The sequence below is a fragment of the Oncorhynchus masou genome, chromosome 32 (genome assembly GCF_036934945.1).
Source record: "Oncorhynchus masou masou isolate Uvic2021 chromosome 32, UVic_Omas_1.1, whole genome shotgun sequence".
NCBI classification, from domain to species: Eukaryota; Metazoa; Chordata; class Actinopteri; order Salmoniformes; family Salmonidae; genus Oncorhynchus; species Oncorhynchus masou.
Window position 1 is genome coordinate 9896137 of NC_088243.1, and position 25267 is coordinate 9921403.

The following is a 25267-nucleotide window of genomic DNA, read 5'->3' on the forward strand; positions in this document are numbered from 1 at the left end:
TGTACTGTAGCAGATGGGTAGATTGTGTGATCCCAAAATCAAAGCCCGTTCTTTCTCCTCCGGGTTACCGTACCAAAGGTAAACTCTGTTAATGCACCTTTATGTTGAACCAATACAATCCTGTCCTCCACCCTCACCTGCTGCTCCTTCAGAACTTCCTCTTCAACTGGTGGTCGTACTTCAACAGCCTCTCTTCCACTTCGAAACGTCACATCCATTTAGCCCTATTAACCTGATGGTCCTTCTAAACCTCACATCCATTTAGCCCTATTAACCTGATGGTCCTTCTAAACCTCACATGATGGTCCTTCTAAACCTCACATCCATTCACCCCTGTTAACCTGATGGTCTTTCTAAACCTCACATCCATTTAACACTATTAACCTGATGGTCCTTCTAAACCTCACATCCATTCACCCCTGTTAACCTGATGGTCCTTCTAAACCTCACATCCATTCACCCCTGTTAACCTGATGGTCTTTCTAAACCTCACATCCATTTAACACTATTAACCTGATGGTCCTTCTAAACCTCACATCCATTCACCCCTGTTAACCTGATGGTCCTTCTAAACCTCACATCCATTCACCCCTATTTACCTGATGGTCTTTCTAAACCTCACATCCATTTAGCCCTGTTAACCTGATGGTCCTTCTAAACCTCACATCCATTCACACCTGTTAACCTGATGGTCATTCTAAACCTCACATCCATTTAGCCCTGTTAACCTGATGGTCCTTCTAAACCTCACATCCATTCACCCCTGTTAACCTGATGGTCCTTCTAAACCTCACATCCATTTAGCCCTGTTAACCTGATGGTCCTTCTAAACCTCACATGATGGTCCTTCTAAACCTCACATCCATTTAGCCCTGTTAACCTGATGGTCCTTCTAAACCTCACATCCATTCACCCCTGTTAACCTGATGGTCTTTCTAAACCTCACATCCATTTAACACTATTAACCTGATGGTCCTTCTAAACCTCACATCCATTTAGCCCTGTTAACCTGATGGTCCTTCTAAACCTCACATCCATTCACCCCTATTTACCTGATGGTCTTTCTAAACCTCACATCCATTTAGCCCTGTTAACCTGATGGTCCTTCTAAACCTCACATCCATTCACACCTGTTAACCTGATGGTCCTTCTAAACCTCACATCCATTTAGCCCTGTTAACCTGATGGTCCTTCTAAACCTCACATCCATTCACCCCTGTTAACCTGATGGTCCTTCTAAACCTCACATCCATTTAGCCCTGTTAACCTGATGGTCCTTCTAAACCTCACATGATGGTCCTTCTAAACCTCACATCCATTTAGCCCTGTTAACCTGATGGTCCTTCTAAACCTCACATCCATTCACCCCTGTTAACCTGATGGTCTTTCTAAACCTCACATCCATTTAGCCCTATTAACCTGATGGTCCTTCTAAACCTCACATCCATTTAGCCCTATTAACCTGATGGTCCTTCTAAACCTCACATGATGGTCCTTCTAAACCTCACATCCATTTAGCCCTGTTAACCTGATGGTCCTTCTAAACCTCACATCCATTCACCCCTGGTAACCTGATGGTCTTTCTAAACCTCACATCCATTTAGCCCTATTAACCTGATGGTCCTTCTAAACCTCACATCCATTTAGCCCTGTTAACCTGATGGTCCTTCTAAACCTCACATCCATTCACCCCTGTTAACCTGATGGTCCTTCTAAACCTCACATCCATTCACCCCTGTTAACCTGATGGTCTTTCTAAACCTCACATCCATTTAACACTATTAACCTGATGGTCCTTCTAAACCTCACATCCATTCACCCCTGTTAACCTGATGGTCCTTCTAAACCTCACATCCATTTAACACTATTAACCTGATGGTCCTTCTAAACCTCACATCCATTCACCCCTGTTAACCTGATGGTCCTTCTAAACCTCACATCCATTTAGCCCTGTTAACCTGATGGTCCTTCTAAACCTCACATCCATTCACCCCTATTTACCTGATGGTCTTTCTAAACCTCACATCCATTTAGCCCTGTTAACCTGATGGTCCTTCTAAACCTCACATCCATTCACACCTGTTAACCTGATGGTCCTTCTAAACCTCACATCCATTTAGCCCTGTTAACCTGATGGTCCTTCTAAACCTCACATCCATTCACACCTGTTAACCTGATGGTCCTTCTAAACCTCACATCCATTTAGCCCTGTTAACCTGATGGTCCTTCTAAACCTCACATCCATTCACCCCTGTTAACCTGATGGTCCTTCTAAACCTCACATCCATTTAGCCCTGTTAACCTGATGGTCCTTCTAAACCTCACATGATGGTCCTTCTAAACCTCACATCCATTTAGCCCTGTTAACCTGATGGTCCTTCTAAACCTCACATCCATTCACCCCTGTTAACCTGATGGTCTTTCTAAACCTCACATCCATTCACCCCTATTTACCTGATGGTCCTTCTAAATCTCACATCCATTCACCCCTCTTACCCTGGTGGTCACCCCTCTTACCCTGGTGGTCACCCCTCTTACCCTGGTGGTCACCCCTCTTACCCTGGTGGTCACCCCTCTTACCCTGGTGGTCACCCCTCTTACCCTGGTGGTCACCCCTCTTAACTTGGTGGTCACCCCTCTTACCCTGGTGGTCACCCCTCTTACCCTGGTGGTCACCCCTCTTAACCTGGTGGTCACCCCTCTTAACTTGGTGGTCACCCCTCTTACCCTGGTGGTCACCCCTCTTACCCTGGTGGTCACCCCTCTTAACCTGGTGGTCACCCCTCTTAACTTGGTGGTCACCCCTCTTAACTTGGTGGTCACCCCTCTTACCCTGGTGGTCACCCCTCTTACCCTGGTGGTCACCCCTCTTAACTTGGTGGTCACACCTCTTACCCTGGTGGTCACCCCTCTTAACCTGGTGGTCACCCCTCTTAACCTGGTGGTCACCGCTCTTAACTTGGTGGTCACCCCTCTTACCCTGGTGGTCACCCCTCTTAACTTTGTGGTCACCCCTATTAACCTGGTGGTCACCCCTATTAACCTGGTGGTCACCCCTCTTAACTTGGTGGTCACCCCTCTTACCCTGGTGGTCACCCCTCTTAACTTGGTGGTCACCCCTCTTACTCTGAGGTCACCCCTCTTAACCTGGTGGTCACCCCTCTTAACCTGGTGGTCACCCCTCTTAACCTGGTGGTCACCCCTCTTAACCTGGTGGTCACCCCTCTTAACCTGGTGGTCACCCCTCTTAACCTGGTGGTCACCCCTCTTAACCTGGTGGACACCCCTCTTAACCTGGTGGACACCCCTCTTACCCTTGTGGTCACCCCTCTTACCCTGGTGGTCACCCCTCTTACCCTGGTGTTCACCCCTCTTACCCTGGTGGTCACCCCTCTTACCCTGGTGTTCACCCCTCTTACCCTGGTGGTCACCCCTCTTAACTTGGTGGTCACCCAAGAATTCAAAGACAATAATACGTAATTTATCATTTAATTTGTATTTTATTCTAAGTGAATCACAATTTATAATGTGCAATTTATAGACTAGAATGATTTAATACAATGAAATGTATTCCTACCAGCATATTGTGTTACACTTGCAAATGTTTCACAATGTATTTATTTTTAGGCTATAGCCTTGAAATAATATAGCCTAAATCATTCATTTTCATTCCTTCTTATTCTCCCTGTCTGGCTCCTGACCTTTTTAGAGTGTTTATATGCTGTTTAATATGACATGTAGACTATTTGAAATGATGAGTGTTTCCTACATTCACCTTTTCATGTTTATTCAGGTACTTTTCATTTAAAACATATGGTCTGACTTCAAAACCTCAAATGGTCCAGGTTTGTCGCAAAAATAGATGGGTGTTGGTTAATGTGATTTTAATGAATTTGGAGTGGTAGTTTTTCTTTCTCTTAGCAAGCAGTGGTTTTAAAGTGGAGCGGTAGAAAGGACAATACTATGACTGACCCTGTAAAACAACACATTACACTGCACCTATCATACTACTATGACTGACCCTGTAAAACAACACACTACACTGCACCTATCATACTACTATGACTGACCCTGTAAAACAACACACTACACTGCACCTATCATACTACTATGACTGACCCTGTAAAACAACACATTTCACTGCACCTATCATACTACTATGACTGACCCTGTAAAACAACACATTTCACTGCACCTATCATACTACTATAGCTGACCCTGTAAAACAACACATTACACTGCACCTATCATACTACTATGACTGACCCTGTAAAACAACACCTATCATACTACTATGACTGACCCTGTAAAACAACACATTACACTGCACCTATCATACTACTATGACTGACCCTGTAAAACAACACATTACACTGCACCTATCATACTACTATGACTGACCCTGTAAAACAACACCTATCATACTACTATGACTGACCCTGTAAAACAACACATTACACTGCACCTATCATACTACTATAGCTGACCCTGTAAAACAACACATTACACTGCACCTATCATACTACTATGACTGACCCTGTAAAACAACACCTATCATACTACTATGACTGACCCTGTAAAACAACACCTATCATACTACTATGACTGACTCTGTAAAACAACACATTACACTGCACCTATCATACTACTATAGCTGACCCTGTAAAACAACACCTATCATACTACTATGACTGACCCTGTAAAACAACACCTATCATACTACTATGACTGACCCTGTAAAACAACACCTATCATACTACTATGACTGACTCTGTAAAACAACACCTATCATACTACTATGACTGACTCTGTAAAACAACACCTATCATACTACTATGACTGACTCTGTAAAACAACACCTATCATACTACTATGACTGACTCTGTAAAACAACACCTATCATACTACTATGACTGACTCTGTAAAACAACACCTATCATACTACTATGACTGACTCTGTAAAACAACACCTATCATACTACTATGACTGACTCTGTAAAACAACACCTATCATACTACTATGACTGACTCTGTAAAACAACACCTATCATACTACTATGACTGACTCTGTAAAACAACACCTATCATACTACTATGACTGACCCTGTAAAACAACACCTATCATACTACTATGACTGACTCTGTAAAACAACACATTACACTGCACCTATCATACTACTATAGCTGACCCTGTAAAACAACACCTATCATACTACTATGACTGACCCTGTAAAACAACACCTATCATACTACTATGACTGACCCTGTAAAACAACACCTATCATACTACTATGACTGACTCTGTAAAACAACACATTACACTGCACCTATCATACTACTATAGCTGACCCTGTAAAACAACACCTATCATACTACTATGACTGACCCTGTAAAACAACACATTACACTGCACCTATCATACTACTATGACTGACCCTGTAAAACAACACCTATCATACTACTATGACTGACTCTGTAAAACAACACATTACACTGCACCTATCATACTACTATAGCTGACCCTGTAAAACAACACCTATCATACTACTATGACTGACCCTGTAAAACAACACATTACACTGCACCTATCATACTACTATAGCTGACCCTGTAAAACAACACATTACACTGCACCTATCATACTACTATGACTGACCCTGTAAAACAACACATTACACTGCACCTATCGTACTACTATGACTGACCCTGTAAAACAACACATTTCACTGCACCTATCATACTACTATGACTGACCCTGTAAAACAACACATTACACTGCACCTATCATACTACTATGACTGACCCTGTAAAACAACACATTACACTGCACCTATCATACTACTATGACTGACCCTGTAAAACAACACCTATCATACTACTATGACTGACCCTGTAAAACAACACCTATCATACTACTATGACTGACCCTGTAAAACAACACATTACACTGCACCTATCATACTACTATGACTGACCCTGTAAAACAACACATTACACTGCACCTATCGTACTGCTATGGCTGACCCTGTAAAACAACACATTACACTGCACCTATCGTACTACTATGACTGACCCTGTAAAACAACACATTACACTGCACCTATCATACTACTATGACCCTGTAAAACAACACATTACACTGCACCTATCATACTACTATGACCCTGTAAAACAACACATTACACTGCACCTATCATACTACTATGACCCTGTAAAACAACACCTATCATACTACTATGACTGACCCTGTAAAACAACACATTACACTGCACCTATCGTACTGCTATGGCTGACCCTGTAAAACAACACATTACACTGCACCTATCGTACTGCTATGGCTGACCCTGTAAAACAACACATTACACTGCACCTATCGTACTGCTATGACTGACCCTGTAAAACAACACCTATCATACTACTATGACTGACCCTGTAAAACAACACATTACACTGCACCTATCGTACTACTATGACCCTGTAAAACAACACATTACACTGCACCTATCATACTACTATGAACCTGTAAAACAACACATTACACATCATACTGCTATGGCTGACTCTGTAAAACAACACCTATCATACTACTATGACTGACCCTGTAAAACAACACCTATCATACTACTATGACTGACCCTGTAAAACAACACCTATCATACTACTATGACTGACCCTGTAAAACAACACCTATCATACTACTATGTCTGACCCTGTAAAACAACACATATCATACTACTATGTCTGACCCTGTAAAACAACACATTACACTGCACCTATCATACTACTATGACTGACCCTGTAAAACAACACATTACACTGCACCTATCACTACTATGACTGACCCTGTAAAACAACACCTATCATACTACTATGACTGACTCTGTAAAACAACACCTATCATACTACTATGACTGACCCTGTAAAACAACACCTATCATACTACTATGTCTGACCCTGTAAAACAACACATTTCACTGCACCTATCATACTACTATGTCTGACCCTGTAAAACAACACATTACACTGCACCTATCATACTACTATGACTGACCCTGTAAAACAACACCTATCATACTACTATGTCTGACCCTGTAAAACAACACATTACACTGCACCTATCATACTACTATGACTGACCCTGTAAAACAACACCTATCATACTGCTATGTCTGACCCTGTAAAACAACACATTACACTGCACCTATCGTACTACGACACCTCACATCCACCCACCCCATCATCTTAACCTAGAGACCCTGTGTCACACCCTGACCATAGTTTACTTTAAAGAATAACGCTCCACCACGCTGCATTTTGAGAGAGAGAGAGAGAGAGAGAGAGAGAGAGAGAGAGAGAGAGAGAGAGAGAGAGAGAGAGAGAGAGAGAGAGAGAGAGAGAGAGAGAGAGAGAGAGAGAGAGAGAGAGAGAGAGAGAGAGAGAGAGAGAGAGAGAGAGAGAGAGAGAGAGAGAGAGAGAGAGAGAGAGAGAGAGAGAGAGAGATAGATAGATAGATAGATAGATAGATAGATAGATAGATAGATAGATAGATAGATAGATAGATAGATAGATAGATAGATAGATAGATAGATAGATAGATAGATAGATATGTGGCCCCTCCACACTAACTAAACAAAACATACTCTGAATGGAGAGACCAATTAGGTTCTGGCTGAAGCTAAAAATACTTGAATCAGTCATTGAGCCAAGAAAAAAAACAGTCTGCTACATTTCATACACCCACCTGACAGACACTGTCTCCCCTGCTCTAACTGCTATGGACCTTACAGACACTGTCTCCCCTGCTCTAACTGCTATGGACCTTACAGACACTGTCTCCCCTGCTCTAACTGCTATGGACCTTACAGACACTGTCTCCCCTGCTCTAACTGCTATGGACCTGACAGACACTGTCTCCCCTGCTCTAACTGCTATGGACCTTACAGACACTGTCTCCCCTGCTCTAACTGCTATGGACCTTACAGACACTGTCTCCCCTGCTCTAACTGCTATGGACCTGACAGACACTGTCTCCCCTGCTCTAACTGCTATGGACCTGACAGACACTGTCTCCCCTGCTCTAACTGCTATGGACCTGACAGATACTGTCTCCCCTGCTCTAACTGCTATGGACCTTACAGACACTGTCTCCCCTGCTCTAACTGCTATGGACCTGACAGACACTGTCTCCCCTGTTCTAACTGCTATGGACCTGACAGACACTGTCTCCCCTGCTCTAACTGCTATGGACCTTACAGACACTGTCTCCCCTGCTCTAACTGCTATGGACCTTACAGACACTGTCTCCCCTGCTCTAACTGCTATGGACCTGACAGACACTGTCTCCCCTGTTCTAACTGCTATGGACCTGACAGACACTGTCTCCCCTGCTCTAACTGCTATGGACCTGACAGACACTGTCTCCCCTGTTCTAACTGCTATGGACCTGACAGACACTGTCTCCCCTGCTCTAACTGCTATGGACCTGACAGACACTGTCTCCCCTGCTCTAACTGCTATGGACCTGACAGACACTGTCTCCCCTGCTCTAACTGCTATGGACCTGACAGACACTGTCTCCCCTGCTCTAACTGCTATGGACCTGACAGACACTGTCTCCCCTGCTCTAACTGCTATGGACCTGACAGACACTGTCTCCCCTGCTCTAACTGCTATGGACCTGACAGACACTGTCTCCCCTGCTCTAACTGCTATGGACCTGAGAGACACTGTCTCCCCTGCTCTAACTGCTATGGACCTGACAGACACTGTCTCCCCTGCTCTAACTGCTATGGACCTTACAGACACTGTCTCCCCTGCTCTAACTGCTATGGACCTGACAGACACTGTCTCCCCTGATCTAACTGCTATGGACCTGAGAGACACTGTCTCCCCTGCTCTAACTGCTATGGACCTGACAGACACTGTCTCCCCTGCTCTAACTGCTATGGACCTGACAGACACTGTCTCCCCTGCTCTAACTGCTATGGACCTTACAGACACTGTCTCCCCTGCTCTAACTGCTATGGACCTTACAGACACTGTCTCCCCTGCTCTAACTGCTATGGACCTGACAGACACTGTCTCCCCTGCTCTAACTGCTATGGACCTGACAGACACTGTCTCCCCTGCTCTAACTGCTATGGACCTGACAGACACTGTCTCCCCTGCTCTAACTGCTATGGACCTGACAGACACTGTCTCCCCTGCTCTAACTGCTATGGACCTGACAGACACTGTCTCCCCTGCTCTAACTGCTATGGACCTGACAGACACTGTCTCCCCTGCTCTAACTGCTATGGACCAGACAGACACTGTCTCCCCTGCTCTAACTGCTATGGACCTGACAGACACTGTCTCCCCTGCTCTGACTGCTATGGACCTGACAGACACTGTCTCCCCTGCTCTAACTGCTATGGACCTGACAGACACTGTCTCCCCTGCTCTGACTGCTATGGACCTTACAGACACTGTCTCCCCTGCTCTAACTGCTATGGACCTGACAGACACTGTCTCCCCTGCTCTAACTGCTATGGACCTGACAGACACTGTCTCCCCTGCTCTAACTGCTATGGACCGGGCTGAATCTGTCGCACTCACTCACAGCAGTCACAGCCTCCACAGGGGGGATAAGACTGCGACTCCCAGGAGCCAGTGGGGCACGCTAGCTATGACATCATCACCACACACCAGAAGCCCAGGAGCATTAATCATAGAGACTCCTGTTGTTCTCTCATTGTTTTATGGTTGGACACACACACACAGCACATATACACCAGGTGTGTAAAAAGAGAGGTGCATACCAAAACAACACTGCTTCTGCTCTGCTCCATGTGGAACAGACTGGGCCTAGAGCTCCCACAGAAAACACTGAGAGAGACTGTTCATTCAGTTCATTACAGCTGGTTACACTAGACTGATCCATTCATACCTAATTACATTATGTGTGTGTGTGTGTGTGTGTGTGTGTGTGTGTGTGTGTGTGTGTGTGTGTGTGTGTGTGTGTGTGTGTGTGTGTGTGTGTGTGTGTGTGTGTGTGTGTGTGTGTGTGTGTGTGTGTGTGTGCGTGTGTGTGTGTGTGTGCGTGTGAGTGCGTGCGTGGAGGCATGTGTGTGTGTAATCCTCTAGCTGATTTAAAAGAAGAATCAAGCAGGAAGATGAAATATCTGCTGTTTGCTTACGTGACATCACACATGAAAAGAAACGTCAGGGAAAGATTGGGGGTGGACAGAGGGTTCTCGGGTAGTAACGGTGTGTGTGTTAAAGGGGAATGGTCTAAGGTAGGTTGTGAGATACTGCTGGCCCTGTAATGTGAATCAGCCTCCTACCGCCAGCGAAATGACCCACCCCTGGAGGCCGGTCTCTAACAGTGAGCTGCCATGCTCTCTCTAGCCCAGGAGACAGGCCCCTGGGACGAGTCTGGGGAGCGGCATGGGGTCGTCTGGATCTCACACAGACTACATTACTAACTCATTTCACTGACCTGGGGGAGGGAACATCAAAACACACACATAAAGAAGACGAGGGAGAGGCAGAAGGCAGAACACAGGATCCGCGTCGCAAAAATCATATTCTTGGTCGTACTGATGGTGAGTTGACGCTGATCTTATATACAGTAGTTCTTCTCGGCTGTATGTAATGAAACCTAAGATGACCTGAGGTACTAATGTAAGAAATAACACGGAGGGAGCGAGAGGAGGGAGCAAAAGAGGGAGAGGAGGAGGGAGAGAAGTTATAGAGGGAGAGAAGGGAGAGAAGGGGCAGAGAAGGAGGGAGAGAAGGGGCAGAGAAGGAGGGAGAGAAGGGGGGAGAGAAGGAGGGAGAGAAGGAGGGAGAGAAGTTATAGAGGGAGAGAAGGAGGGAGAGAAGGGAGAGAAGGTGGGGGAGAAAGAGGAGAGGAGGGAGAGAAGGGGGAGAGAAGGAGGAACGAGAGGGAGGGAGAAACAAAGTGAGAGGAGAGTAGTCAGAATCACTGAGCAGTTGCATGAACACACGTCTTCCTCTAGCACCTCTTTCTCTGTGTCACTCGTTCTCTCTCTCTCTCTCACTCTCACTCTCACTCTCACTCTCTCACTCGCTCTCTCTGTCTCTCTCTCTCACTCATTCTCTCTCTTTCTCTCTCTCTCTTTCTCTTGCTCTCTCGCTCACCCCCTCTCTCTACCTGTCACAGTCAGAGGGGGCCTGTGCTACTGCTCACATCTTACATTGTTATGCTCCATGGGAGCCCATCAGTGTGGTGTCAAGCCTCTCAGATCAAACCAGAAATATGAAACAACCACTATCTGCTCTCTTCATAGCAGACACAAACTGACACAAACACACACTCCAATTTCACTGTCTCCCCCTTCGCTCTTCGTTGCAGATACAAACTGACACAAACACACACTCCAATTTCACTGTCTCCCACTTCTCTCTTCATAGCAGATACAAACTGACACAAACACACACTCCAATTTCACCGTCTCCCCCTTCTCTCTTCATAGCATATACAAACTGACACAAACACACACTCCAATTTCACTGTCTCCCCCTTCTCTCTTCATTGCACATACAAATTGACACAAACTGACACACACACTCCAATTTCACTGTCTCCAACCTTCTCCCTTCATAGCAGATACAAACTGACACAAACACACACTCCAATTTCACTAACTCCGGAAAGGGGAAGAGAGGGGAGCGAGAGAGGAGAGGGGTGAAGTGAGAAAGGGGAAGAGAGGGGAGCGAGAGAGGAGAGGTGTGAAGTAAGAGAGGGGAGCGAGAGAGGAGAGGGGTGAAGTGAGAAAGGGGAAGAGAAGGGAGAGAGAGGAGAGGGGTGAAGTGAGAAAGGGGAAGAGAGGGGAGCGAGAGAGAGAGGAGAGGGGTGAAGTGAGAAAGGGGAAGAGAGGGGAGCGAGAGAGGAGAGGGGTGAAGTGAGAAAGGGGAAGAGAGGGGAGCGAGAGAGGAGAGGTGTGAAGTGAGAAAGGGGAAGAGAGGGGAGCGAGAGAGGAGAGGGGTGAAGTGAGAAAGGGGAAGAGAAGGGAGCGAGAGAGGAGAGGGGTGAAGTGAGAAAGGGGAAGAGAGGGGAGTGAGAGAGGAGAGGGGTGTAGTGAGAAAGGGGAAGAGAGGGGAGCGACAGAGGAGAGGGGTGAAGTGAGAAAGGGGAAGAGAGGGGAGCGAGAGAGGAGAGGGGTGAAGTGAGAAAGGGGAAGAGAGGGGAGCGAGAGAGGAGAGGGGTGTAGTGAGAAAGGGGAAGAGAGAGGGGAGCGACAGAGGAGAGGGGTGAAGTGAGAAAGGGGAAGAGAGGGGAGCGAGAGAGGAGAGGGGTGAAGTGAGAAAGGGGAAGAGAGGGGAGCGAGAGAGGAGAGGGGTGTAGTGAAAGTGGAAGAGGGGAGCGACAGAGGAGAGGGGTGAAGTGAGAAAGGGAAGAGAGGGGAGCGAGAGAGGAGAGGGGTGAAGTGAGAAAGGGAAGAGAGGAGAGGGGTGAAGTGAGAAAGGGGAAGAGAGGGGAGCGAGAGAGGAGAGGGGTGTAGTGAGAAAGGGGAAGAGAGGAGAGGGGTGAAGTGAGAAAGGGGAAGAGAGGGGAGCGAGAGAGGAGAGGGGTGAAGTGAGAAAGGGGAAGAGAGGGGAGTGAGAGAGGAGAGGGGTGAAGAGAGGGGAGTGAGAGAGGAGAGGGGAGCGAGAGAGGAGAGGGGGGAAGAGAGGGGAGCGAGAGAGGAGAGGGGTGAAGTGAGAAAGGGGAAGAGAAGGGAGCGAGAGAGGAGAGGGGTGTAGTGAGAAAGGGGAAGAGAGGAGAGGGGTGAAGTGATAAAGGGGAAGAGAGGAGAGGGGTGAAGTGAGAAAGGGGAAGAGAGGGGAGCGAGAGAGGAGAGGGGTGTAGTGAGAAAGGGGAAGAGAGGAGAGGGGTGAAGTGAGAAAGGGGAAGAGAGGGGAGCGAGAGAGGAGAGGGGTGTAGTGAGAAAGGGGAAGAGAGGAGAGGGGTGAAGTGAGAAAGGGGAAGAGAGGGGAGAGAGGAGAGGGGTGAAGAGAGGGGAGTGAGAGAGGAGAGGGGTGAAGTGAGAAAGGGGAAGAGAGGGGAGCGAGAGAGGAGAGGGGGAAGAGAGGGGAGCGAGAGATGAGAGGGGTGAAGTGAGAAAGGGGAAGTAAAAAGGGGATCAGATGAAAGGTGGTACAATACTCTTTTTGTACCCTAAAACACGCATCTTTGCCTCCTCGCTGAAACCCTGTTTCCGTTGACACAGACTGAAGGATGAAAGGCCTTTATCTTTACACACATGAATACAGGAGGATGAAAGGCCTTCCTGTTCTCCGTTGGGCCCTAGAGACCCCAGCGCAGTCCCATCTTTCACAATCGGTTGGAACTCAGAAGTGCTGCTGGGAATTTGTGTTTTTAAAAGTAATTTGGGAGCTGGCTTTGTGTAGGAGTCTAGACTAGAGCTGCTGTGCTGCCTGGGAGAAAGGGGGTACAGATACAAAGAGATCCAGTTAGAGCTACAGCTCTGGATCACGGCTCTCCTTTAGCACGGTTCTGTTGTAGCTCCTTCACATCTCTCTCCTTTACCACGGTTCTGTTGTAGCTACTTCACATCTCTCTCCTTTACCACGGTTCTGTTGTAGCTACTTCACATCTCTCTCCTTTAGCACGGTTCTGTTGTAGCTACTTCACATCTCTCTCCTTTAGCACGGTTCTGTTGTAGCTACTTAACATCTCTCTCCTTTACCACGGTTCTGTTGTAGCTACTTCACATCTCTCTCCTTTACCACGGTTCTGTTGTAGCTACTTCACATCTCTCTCCTTTACCACGGTTCTGTTGTAGCTACTTCACATCTCTCTCCTTCTCCACGTGGAAGAGTGAAGCTTCTGTTCTATTGTAGCTACTTCACATCTCTCTCCTTTTCAAATGGGTAAGAGTGAAGCTTCTGTTCTATTGTAGCTACTTCACATCTCTCTCCTTTTTTTAAAGGATTTTCTCCCCCACACTCCCTCCTCCCTTCAACACTCCTTCCTTCTCTCCTCCTTTCTATACTCCCTCCTTCCTCTTTCCTCCCTCCTCTCCTTCCTCTTCTCCATCTTCCTCTCCTCCCTCCTCATCTTGTCCTTCGACACTCCTCCCTCCTCTCCTCCCTTCTACACTCCCTCCTCCTCTCCTCCCTCCTCTCCCTCAATCTACACTCCCTCCTCCTTTCCTCCCCTCCTCCTCTCCTCCTCCTTCCCCCTCTCCTCCTTCTACACTCCTTCCTCCCTTCCTCCCTCCTCCTCCTCTCCTCCCTTCTACACCCCTTCCTCCCTCCTCCTCCTCTCCTCCTTCCCCCCCCTCCTCCTCCTCCTCTCCCCCTCCTCCTCTCCTCCTTCCCCCCTCCTCCTCCTCTCCTCCCCTCTCGTCCTCTCCTCCCTTCAACACACTCTCCTCCCCCCTCCTCCTCCTCTCCTCCTTCTACACTCCCTCCTCCTCTCCTCCCTTCTACACTCCCTCCTCCTCTCCTCCCTGTCATAACGTTGGTCCTGGGGGTAGGTTTATGACAGTCATAAATACCTCTTTCCCCCTTTTTCCTCTCTCTACCCTACTGGTGTTACATTGGCAAACACCTTGGTTAACATAGAGATTCTGGGAACATCAGAATGTGGGGGGGAATTAACTATATTCTGGTAATCCGACCAATTGAATATATGCGGTGGTACTTAATGAATATGGTGTCAGTTCGGTTGTCATCTGAGACATTCTCATCAATGAGACCCCTCCTGTCTCAGCCTCCAGTATTTATGCTGCAGTAGTTTATGTGTTGGGGGGCTAGGGTCAGTTTGTTATATCTGGAGTACTCCACCTGTCCTATTCGGTGTCCTGTGTGAATCTAAGTGTGCGTTCTCTAATTCTCCCCTTCTCTCTCTCTTTCTCTCTCTCTCGGAGGAGGACCTGTGCCCTAGGACCATGCCCCAGGACTACCTGACATGATGACTCCTTGCTGTCCCCAGTCCACCTGGCCGTGCTGCTGCTCCAGTTTCAACTGTTCTGCCTTATTATTATTCGACCATGCTGGTCATTTATGAACATTTGAACATCTTGGCCATGTTCTGTTATAATCTCCACCCGGCACAGCCAGAAGAGGACTGGCCACCCCACATAGCCTGGTTCCTCTCTAGGTTTCTTCCTAGGTTTTGGCCTTTCTAGGGAGTTTTTCCTAGCCACCGTGCTTCTACACCTACATTGCTTGCTGTTTGGGGTTTTAGGCTGGGTTTCTGTACAGCACTTTGAGATATCAGCTGATGTACGGAGGGCTATATAAATAAAGGCTCAGGTCCTCCGAGAGAGAGAAAGAAAGAGAGAATTAGAGAGAGCATACTTAAATTCGCACAGGACACCGGATTAGAAGTACTCCAGATATAACAAACTGACCCTAGCCCCCTCGACACAAACTACTGCAGCGTAAATACTGGAGGCTGAGACAGGAGGGGTCAGGAGATACTGTGGCCCAATCCGAGGACACCCCCGGACAGGGCCAATCAGGAAGGATATAACCCCACCAACTTTGCCAAAGCACAGCCCCCACACCACTAGAGAGATATCTTCAACCACCAACTTACCATCCTGAGACAAGGCCGAGTATAGCCCACAAAGATCTCCGCCACGGCACAACCCAAAGGGGGGCGCCAACCCAGTCACATCAGTGACTCAACCCACTCAAGTGACGCACCCCTTCCAGGGACGGCATGAGAGAGCCACAGTAAGCCAGTGACTCAGCCCCTGTAATAGGGTTAGAGGCAGAGAATCCCAGTGGAAAGAGGGGAACCGGCCAGGCAGAGACAGCAAGGGCGGTTCATAGCTCCAGAGCCTTTCCGTTCACCTTCACACTCCTGGGCCAGACTACACTCAATCATAGGACCTACTGAAGAGATGAGTCTTCAGTAAAGACTTAAAGGTTGAGACCGAGTTTGCGTCTCTGACATGGGTAGGCAGACCGTTCCATAAAAATGGAGCTCTATAGGAGAAAGCCCTGCCTCCAGCTGTTTGCTTAGAAATTCTAGGGACAATTAGGAGGCCTGCATCTTGTGACCGTAGCGTACGTGTAGGTATGTACGGCAGGACCAATTCAGAGAGATAGGTAGGAGCACGTCCATGTAATGCTTTGTAGGTTAGCAGTAAAACCTTGAAATCAGCCCTTGCCTTGACAGGAAGCCAGTGTAGGGAGGCTAGCACTGGAGTAATATGATCAAATTTTTTGGTTCTGGTCAGGATTTTAGCAGCCGTATTTAGCACTAACTGAAGTTTATTTAGTGATTTATCCGGGTAGCCGGAAAGTAGAGCATTGCAGTAGTTTAACCTAGAAGTAACAGAAGCATGGATTAATTTTTCTGCATCAATTTTAGAACGGAAAGTTTCTGATTTTTGCAATGTTAGGTAGATGGAAAAAGGCTGTCCTTGAAACAGTCTTGATATGTTCTTCAAAAGAGAGATCAGGGTCCAGAGTAAAGCCAAGGTCCTTCACAGTTTTATTAGAGACGACTGTACAACCATCAAGATTAATTGTCAGATTCAACAGAAGACCTCTGTGTTTCTTGGGACCTAGAACAAGCATCTATGTTTTGTCCGAGTTTAAAAGTAGAAATTTTGCAGCTATCCACTTCCTTATGTCTGAAACACAGGCTTCTAACGAGGGCAATTTTGGGGCTTCAACATGTTTCATTGAAATGTACAGCAATGTGTCATCCGCATAGCAGTGAAAGTTAACATTATGTTTTCGAATGACATCCCCAAGAGGTATTATATAGAGTGAAAACAATAGTGGTCCTAAAACGGAACCTTGAGAAACACCAACATTTACAGTTGATTTGTCAGAGGACAAACCATTCACAGAGACAAACTGATATCGTTCCGACAGATAAGATCTAAACCAGGCCAGAACTTGTCCGTATAGACCAATTTGGGTTTCCAATCTCTCCAAAAGAATGTGGTGATCGATGGTATCAAAAGCAGCACTAAGGTCTAGGAACACGAGGACAGATGCAGAGCCTCGGTCTGATGCCATTAAAAGGTAATTTACCACCTTCACAAGTGCAGTCTCAGTGCTATAATGGGGTCTAAAACCAGACTGAAGCATTTCGTATACATTGTTTGTCTTCAGGAAGGCAGTGAGTTGCTGCACAACAGCCTTTTCTAAAAAAATTGAGAGGAAGGTTTGGCATTTTTCAAGAGAGGCTTTATTACTGCCACTTTTAGTGAGTTTGGTACACATCCGGTGGATAGAGAGCCGTTTATTATGTTCAACATAGGAGGGCCAAGCACAGGAAGCAGCTCTTCAGTAGTTTAGTTGGAATACGGTCCAGTATGCAGCTTGAAGGTTTAGAGGCCATGATTATTTTCGTCATTGTGTCAAGAGATATAGTACTAAAACACTTGAGTGTCTCTCTTGATCCTAGGTCCTGGCAGAGTTGTGCAGACTCAGGACAACTGAGCTTTGAAGGAATACGCAGATGAAGTGAAAGCCATCCTCACTTGGAGAATGCTGCTTTTTAGTTAGACAGACATCACACCAGAGAGAGAGCCATGACATCATAGGACATAACAGGAGCATGGCATTCCAGACATCATACACAAACTGAGCAACTGATGTCACTACTGATGTTACTTCCTGTTCTTATGTCACTTCCTGTTAACTGATCTAACACAAACGCGTCACTGAATTGCCGCATTAAGCTAGTCAGCTAGCTTAATATCCAAAGTTAAAAATATCCATATAACACACACACATACGGATGAAAGCAAAAACACACTACCCTCACCCAACCTGGCAATGCCAACACATTGCCTTCCTAACAGGGCCTTGGCTTCAATACTCTTTCCATCTAAGCTGGCCAGACAGAGGGCAGTGTGTGGTGTGTGTCTGGCACAAGGCTGGTGCATCAGGCTCCACTGGGACACACATCTGATTGAGTCCTAGTCTGCTCCCATTATAGCTTTTATATATACACGCACACACACACACACACACACACACACACACACACACACACACACACACACACACACACACACACACACACACACACACACACACACACGCCTGTGAACAGCAGTATTAGCCGGGCATGACGTAACGAAAAGCTCACTGTGAAACGCAACAGGTACCCTGCCATTTATTCATTAGAATGTTAATTACAGCAATTCAGCAGTAACTTGAGTGTAAGGAGAGAGAAGGAGGGGGAGGGAGGGAGAGCAGAGGAGGAAGAGGAGAGAGAGAGAGGAGGAAGAGGAAATAAGGAAGAAGAGGGGAGAGGAGGAGAGAGGAGGAGGGGGAGTGAGAGGAGGAGGAGGACGGGAGAGGAGGAGGGGGAGTGAGAGAAGGAGGAGGAGAGAGGAGGAGGAGAGAGGAGGAGGGAGAGGTGGAGGAGGGGGAGGGAGAGGAGGAGGGAGAGGAGGGGGAGGGGAGGAGGGGCAGTAGAAGGGGAAGGGACGGGAGTGGAGGAGGGGAGAGGAGGAGGGAGAGTAGGGGGGAAGGGAGAGGAGGAGGAGTGAAGGGAGAGGAGGAGTGAAGGGAGAGGAGGAGGGGAGGGGGGAGAGGAGTAGGGGGAGGGGAGGAGGAGGGTGAGGATGGGGAGTAGGAGGGGAAGGGAGAGGGGGAGGGGGGAGGAGAGGAGGAGGGGGGGGAGGGGAGGGGGGAGGGAGGAGAGAGAGGAGGGAGAGTAGGGGGAAGGGAGAGGGAGGAGGAGGGGAGAGGAGGAGGGAGAGTAGGGGGAAGGGAGAGGAGGAGGAGGAGGAGGGGAGTAGGCGGGAAGGGAGAGGGAGGAGGGAGAGTAGGGGGAAGGGAGAGGAGGAGGAGGAGAGAGGAGGAGGGGAGGGAGGGAGGAGGAGGGGGAGTAGGGGGAAGGGAGAGGAGGAGAGAGGAGGAGGGAGGGAGTGGGGGGGAAGGAGGAGGAGGAGGAGGAGGAGGAGTGGGAGGGAGAGGAGGAGGGGGAGTAGGAGGGGAAGGGAGAGGAGAGGAGGAGGAGGGAGAAGAGGAGGAGGGAGAAGAGGAGGAGAGAGAAGAGGAGGAGGGAGAAGAGGAGGAGGGAGAAGAGGAGGATTGAGAAGAGGAGTAGAAGAGGAGGAGAGAGAAGAGGGGGGAGAAGAGGAGAAGAGAGGAGGAGGGAGAGTAGGGGGGAAGGGAGAGGAGGAGGAGGAGAGAGGAGGAGGGAGAGTAGGGGGAAGGGGGAGGAGGAGGAGGGAGAAGAGGAGGAGAGAGGATAAGGGGGAGGAGGAGGAGGGAGAAGAGGAGGAGAGAGGATGAGGGGGAGGAGGAGGAGGGAGAATAGGGGGGAAGGGAGAGGAGGAGGAGGAGGAGGAGGGAGAAGAGGAGGAGAGAGGATGAGGGGGAGGAGGAGATAGAAGAGGAGGAGAGAGGATGAGGGGGAGGAGGAGGGAGAAGAGGAGTAGAGAGGATGTGGGGGAGGAGGAGGGAGAAGAGGACGAGAGAGGATGAGGGGAGGAGGAGGGAGAAGAGGAGGAGAGAGGATGAGGGAGGAGAGAGGATGAGGGAGAAGAGGAGAGAGGATGAGGGGAGGAGGAGGAGAGAGGATGAGAGAGAAGAGGAGGAGAGAGGATGAGGGGGAGGGAGGAGGAGGAGGAGGGAGAAGAGGAGGAGAGAGGATGGGGGAGAAGAGGAGGAGAGAGGATGAGGGAGAAGAGGAGGAGAGAGGATGAGGGAGAAGAGGAGGAGAGAGGATAAGGGGGAGGAGGGAGAAGAGGAGGGAGAGTAGGGGGGAAGGGAGAGGAGGAGGAGGAGGGAGAAGAGGATGAGGGAGAGGAGGAGGAGGAGGAGGGAGAAGAGGAGGGAGAGTAGGGGGAAGGGAGAGGAGGAGGAGGAGAAGAGGAGGAGAGAGGATGAGGAGGGAGAAGAGGAGGAGAGAGGATGAGGGAGAAGAGGAGGAGAGAGGATGAGGGAGATGAGGAGGAGAGAGGATGAGGGAGAAGAGGAGGAGAGAGGATGAGGGGGAGGAGGAGGGATGAATGAGGGAGAAGAGGAGGAGAGAGGATGAGGGAGAAGAGAAGTAGAGAGGATGAGGGAGAAGAGGAGGAGAGAGGATGAGGGGGAGGAGGAGGAGGAGGAGGGAGAAGAGGAGGAAGTAGAGTAGGGGGAAGGGGGAGGAGGAGGAGGGAGAAGAGGAGGAGAGAGGATAAGGGGGACGAGGAGGAGGGAGAAGAGGAGGGAGAGTAGGGGGAAGGGAGAGGAGGAGGAGGAGGAGGAGGGAGAAGAGGAGGGAGAGTAGGGGGGAAGGGAGAGGAGGAGGAGGAGGAGGAGGTAGAAGAGGAGGATAGAGGATGAGGAGGGAGAAGAGGGGGAGAGAGGATGAGGGGGAGGAGGAGAGAGGATGAGGGGGAGGAGGAGGAGGGAGAAGAGGAGGAGAGAGGATGAGGGAGAAGAGGAGGAGAGAGGATGAGGGAGAAGAGGAGGAGAGAGGATGAGGGAGAAGAGGAGGAGAGAGGATGAGGGGGAGGAGGAGGAGAGAGGATGAGGGGGAGCAGGATGAGGGAGAAGAGGTGTAGAGAGGATGAGGGGGAGGGAGAAGAGGAGGAGAGAGGATGAGGAGGAGGAGGATGAGGGAGAAGAGGAGGAGAGAGGATGAGGGGGAGGGAGAAGAGGAGGAGAGAGGATGAGGAGGAGGAGGATGAGGGAGAAGAGGAGGAGAGAGGAGGAGGGGGAGAAATAGTAGCAAGAGGAGGAGAAGATGGAATTACTTTTATCTGTTCACGTTGATATTTTTGAAGAACTCTATTGGTTGAACCGTATTGGTTGAATTGTTTTGGTTGAAAATCATTGGTTGAACCATATTGGTTGAGCTGTATAGGTTGAACAGTACCGGTTGATCCGCATTGGTGTGAACCGTAATGGTTGAACCGTATCGGTTGTCCGAAAGGCAAGGTACAGCACTGTACACTATGTTATGCAACACCGTGTTATGAGGTGGTTGTATCAGCTCATTCATGGGGTACAGTATATGTTGAGGTACAGATTGTGATACTGCATCATATCATCACGAGTTTCACTCAGAGGGGAGTGTGCAGTTAAGGTCTAAGTGGATTACCTCAGCCTAAGCTAGACTGCTGTGATCTCAGCACTGATACCATTACACATGACCTACCAAAAACATCATCCCTTTCTCCCTCTCTTTCATTCTCCCTCTCTCTGTTCCAGTCCCCCTTCTTTCTCTTCATCTCTACCCTGTCCTCCCCCTCTTCATCTGTCGTATCTCTCTCTTTTCTCCCCTCTTGTCTTTATCTGTCATATCTCTCTCTCTTTTCTCCCCTCTTGTCTTTATCTGTCATCTCTCTCTCTTTCTCTCCCCTCTTCTGTCTTTATCTCTCATATCTCTCTCTCTTTCTCTCCCCTCTTGTCTTTATCTGTCGTATCTCTCTCTCTTTCTCTCCCCTCTGTCTTTATCTGTCATATCTCTCTCTATTTCTCTCCCCTCTTGTCTTTATCTGTCATATCTCTCTCTCTTTCTCTCCCCTCTGTCTTTATCTGTCGTATCTCTCTCTCTTTCTCTACTATATAGCTGTCTGCTGTTTCTCTATACAGTGAGCTCCAGAAGTATTGGGACAGCAACACATTTTATGTTGCTATGGCTCTGTACTCCAGCACTTTGGGTTGGAAATGATACAATGACTACGAGGTTAAAGTGCAAACTGTCAGCTTTAATTTGAGAGTATTTTCATTCTTATTGGGTGAACAACACCCCCCCTCCCAAGTATTGTGACAAATTCACTTCTATGTGTGTAACAGAGGCTCTACCTTTCTCAATGTCAAAACTATTCTCTCTCTCTCTCTCTCTCTCTCTCTCTCTCTCTCTCTCTCTCTCTCTCTGTCTCTCTCTCTCTCTCTCTCTCTCTCTCTCTCTCTCTCTCTCTCTCTCTCTCTCTCTCTCTCTCTCTCTCTCTCTCTCTCTCTCTCTCTCTCTCTCTCTCTCTCTCTCTCTCTCTCTCTCTCTCTCTCTCTCTCTCTCTCTCTCTCTCTCTCTCTCTCTCTCTCTCTCTCTCTCTCTCTCTCTCTCTCTCTCTCTCTCTCTCTCTGTCTCTCTGTCTCTCTGTCTCTCTGTCTCTGTCTCTGTCTCTCTGAGTGATCCTATATCAGAGACCAGAAGGGGATAGAATATGTAACAGGGCTGCCCAATTTAGCGAGAGCGTTTCTGTGCCAACACAGAGACGCATAATCCCTTGTTGCCATGGCATGAGGGAGCTGTGGCAGTGATGTCACAGAGGGCAGATGCAGAGAGAGAGAGGGGCAGAGAGAGAGAGAGAAGAGAGAGAGGGCAGAGAGAGAGAGAGAAGAGAGAGCGGGCAGAGAGAGGGCATGAGAGAGAGAAGGCAGAGAGAGAGAGAGAGGGCAGAGAGAGAGGGCAGAGAGAGAGAGGGCAGAGAGAGAGGGCAGAGAGAGAGAGAGAGGGCAGAGAGAGAGAGAGAGGGCAGAGAGAGAGGAGAGAGAGAGAGAGAGAGAGAGAGAAAATCCTAAACTTGAGGATCTTCGGTACATGAGTGGTCTGCTAACTATATGACAAGATTGAAAAGAGAGGGAAACAAGAGGTAAAAGGATGATGGGTCAGGGGCCAGGTGGGGACCTGTAGCGACAGATTGAATTCAATAAGAGAGAGGGAAAGAGAGAGGGGAAGGGAGAGAGACAGGAGACATTCCCAGAGAATAAAAAAAAGTACAAAAAAAACACTGCAGCACTTCACAGAGCTCACCTGTCACTTCTGAGAAGAAGAAATGAGAGACTGGAGTGCAGAGATTAGATATGCTAACAAACACACACACCGATCAGCTGTCACAGGGCACGGCACTCCTTTCCCCCAACCACCCTCCCTCCATCCATCCCTCCCTCTCTTCTCCATCAGTTCATCTTCCTCATTTACTAAACACAACCCCTCCATCTCTATTCCTCTGTTACACAACCCCTCCATCTCTATTCCTCTGTTACACAACCCCTCCATCTCTATTCCTCTGTTACACAACCCCTCCATCTCTATTCCTCTGTTACACAACCCCTCCATCTCTATTCCTCTGTTACACAACCCCTCCATCTCTATTCCTCTGTTACACAACCCCTCCATCTCTATTCCTCTGTTACACAACCCCTCCATCTCTATTCCTCTGTTACACAATGTGATGCGTGTGTGTGTACCCTGTGATGTACCATGTGTGTACCCTGTGATGTACCGTGTGTGTACCCTGTGATGTACCGTGTGTGTACCCTGTGATGTACCGTGTGTGTACCCTGTGATGTACCGTGTGTGTACCCTGTGATGTACCGTGTGTGTACCCTGTGATGTACCGTGTGTGTACCCTGTGATGTACCGTGTGTGTACCCTATGATGTACCCTGAGATGTACCGTGTGTGTACCCTGTGATGTACCGTGTGTGTACCATGTGATGTACCGTGTGTGTACCCTGAGATGTACCGTGTGTGTACCGTGTGTGTACCATGTGATGTACCGTGTGTGTACCCTGAGATGTACCGTGTGTGTACCCTGTGATGTACCGTGTGTGTACCATGTGATGTACCGTGTGTGTACCCTGAGATGTACCGTGCGTGTACCCTGTGATGTACCGTGTGTGTACCATGTGATGTACCGTGTGTGTACCCTGAGATGTACCGTGTGTGTACCATGTGATGTACCGTGTGATGTACCGTGTGTGTACCATGTGATGTACCGTGTGTGTACCCTGTGATGTACCGTGTGTGTACCGTGTGTGTACCGTGTGTGTACCGTGTGTGTACGTAACTTAAATGTCAACAACAACATAAAGATGTGTGCATGTGTGTCCTGTGCCTTCGTTCCAACAGTAACTCCTGTTTTTTGCAAAACTTATTCCCAGGGGGGAGGGGGGGGCCTTCCTGTCTTTGAGGTTTTTGCTGTCATTGTTGTCGTTGTTCCTGCATTTGTAAACAAACACCCACTACACACACAGTCTTACACACAGATAAATACACACAACACACACAGTGCTCAAGTGGATGAGCTCCTTCTTTCCTTGCCGATAACCTACGACCTTTCCCAAAAGCCAGGCAACTAATCAGCCTCAGCTAGAAGATGAGAGCGATGACACACACCACTTCCAGGCGCACTGACAGTTCTTCATCTGATAGACACACATAAATGAGGAATTCTCAGGAAAGGTCGATGTGTGTTTGTGTTTCACTCAGTCTGTCTCAACCTATATTGTCACATTTCCTTTTTTCCTCTCCCTACCCTACCTGTCTCTCTCTAAACCCCTCCCTACCCTACCTGTCTCTCTCTATACCCCTCCCTACCCTACCTGTCTCTCTCTATACCCCTCCCTACCCTACCTGTCTCTCTCTAAACCCCTCCCTACCCTACCTGTCTCTCTCTATACCCCTCCCTACCCTACCTGTCTCTCTCTATACCCCTCCCTACCCTACCTGTCTCTCTCTATACCCCTCCCTACCCTACCTGTCTCTCCCTAACCCCCTCCCTACCTGTCTCTCTAAACCCCTCCATACCCTACCTGTCTCTCTCTAAAACCCTCCCTACCCTACCTGTCTCTCTCTAAACCCCACCCTACCCTACCAGTCTGTCTCTAAACCCCTCAATACCCTACCTGTCTCTCTCTAAAACCCTCCCTACCCTACCTGTCTCTCTAAACCCCTCCCTACCCTACCTGTCCATCTCTATACCCCTCCATACCATACCTGTCTCTCTCTCTAACCCTAACCCTCTCTCGAACCCTCACCCTCACTCTACCTGTCTCTCTCTCTAACCCTAACCCTATATCTACCTGTCTCTCTCTCTAACCCTAACCCTCTCTCGACCTGTCTCTCTTTCTAACCCTCACCCTCTCTCTACCTGTCACTCTCTCTAACCCTAACCCTAACCCTCTCCCTACCTGTCTCTCTCTCTAACCCTAACCCTCTCCCTACCTGTCTCTCTCTCTAACCCTAACCCTCTCCCTACCTGTCTCTCTCTAACCCTAACCCTCTCTCTACCTGTCTCTCTCTCTAACCCTAACCCCCTCTCTACCCCTACCTGTCTCTCTCTAACCCTAACCCTCTCTCTACCTGTCTCTCTCTCTAACCCTAACCCTCTCCCTACCTGTCTCTCTCTCTAACCCTAACCCTCTCTCTACCTCTCTCTCTCTCTAACCCTAATCCTCTCTCTACCTGTTTCTCTCTCTAACCCTAATCCTCTCTCTACCTGTTTCTCTCTCTAACCCTAACCCTCTCTCTACCTGTCTCTCTTTCTAACCCTCACCCTCTCTCTACCTGTCTCTCTCTAACCCTAACCCTCTCTCAACCTGTCTCTCTC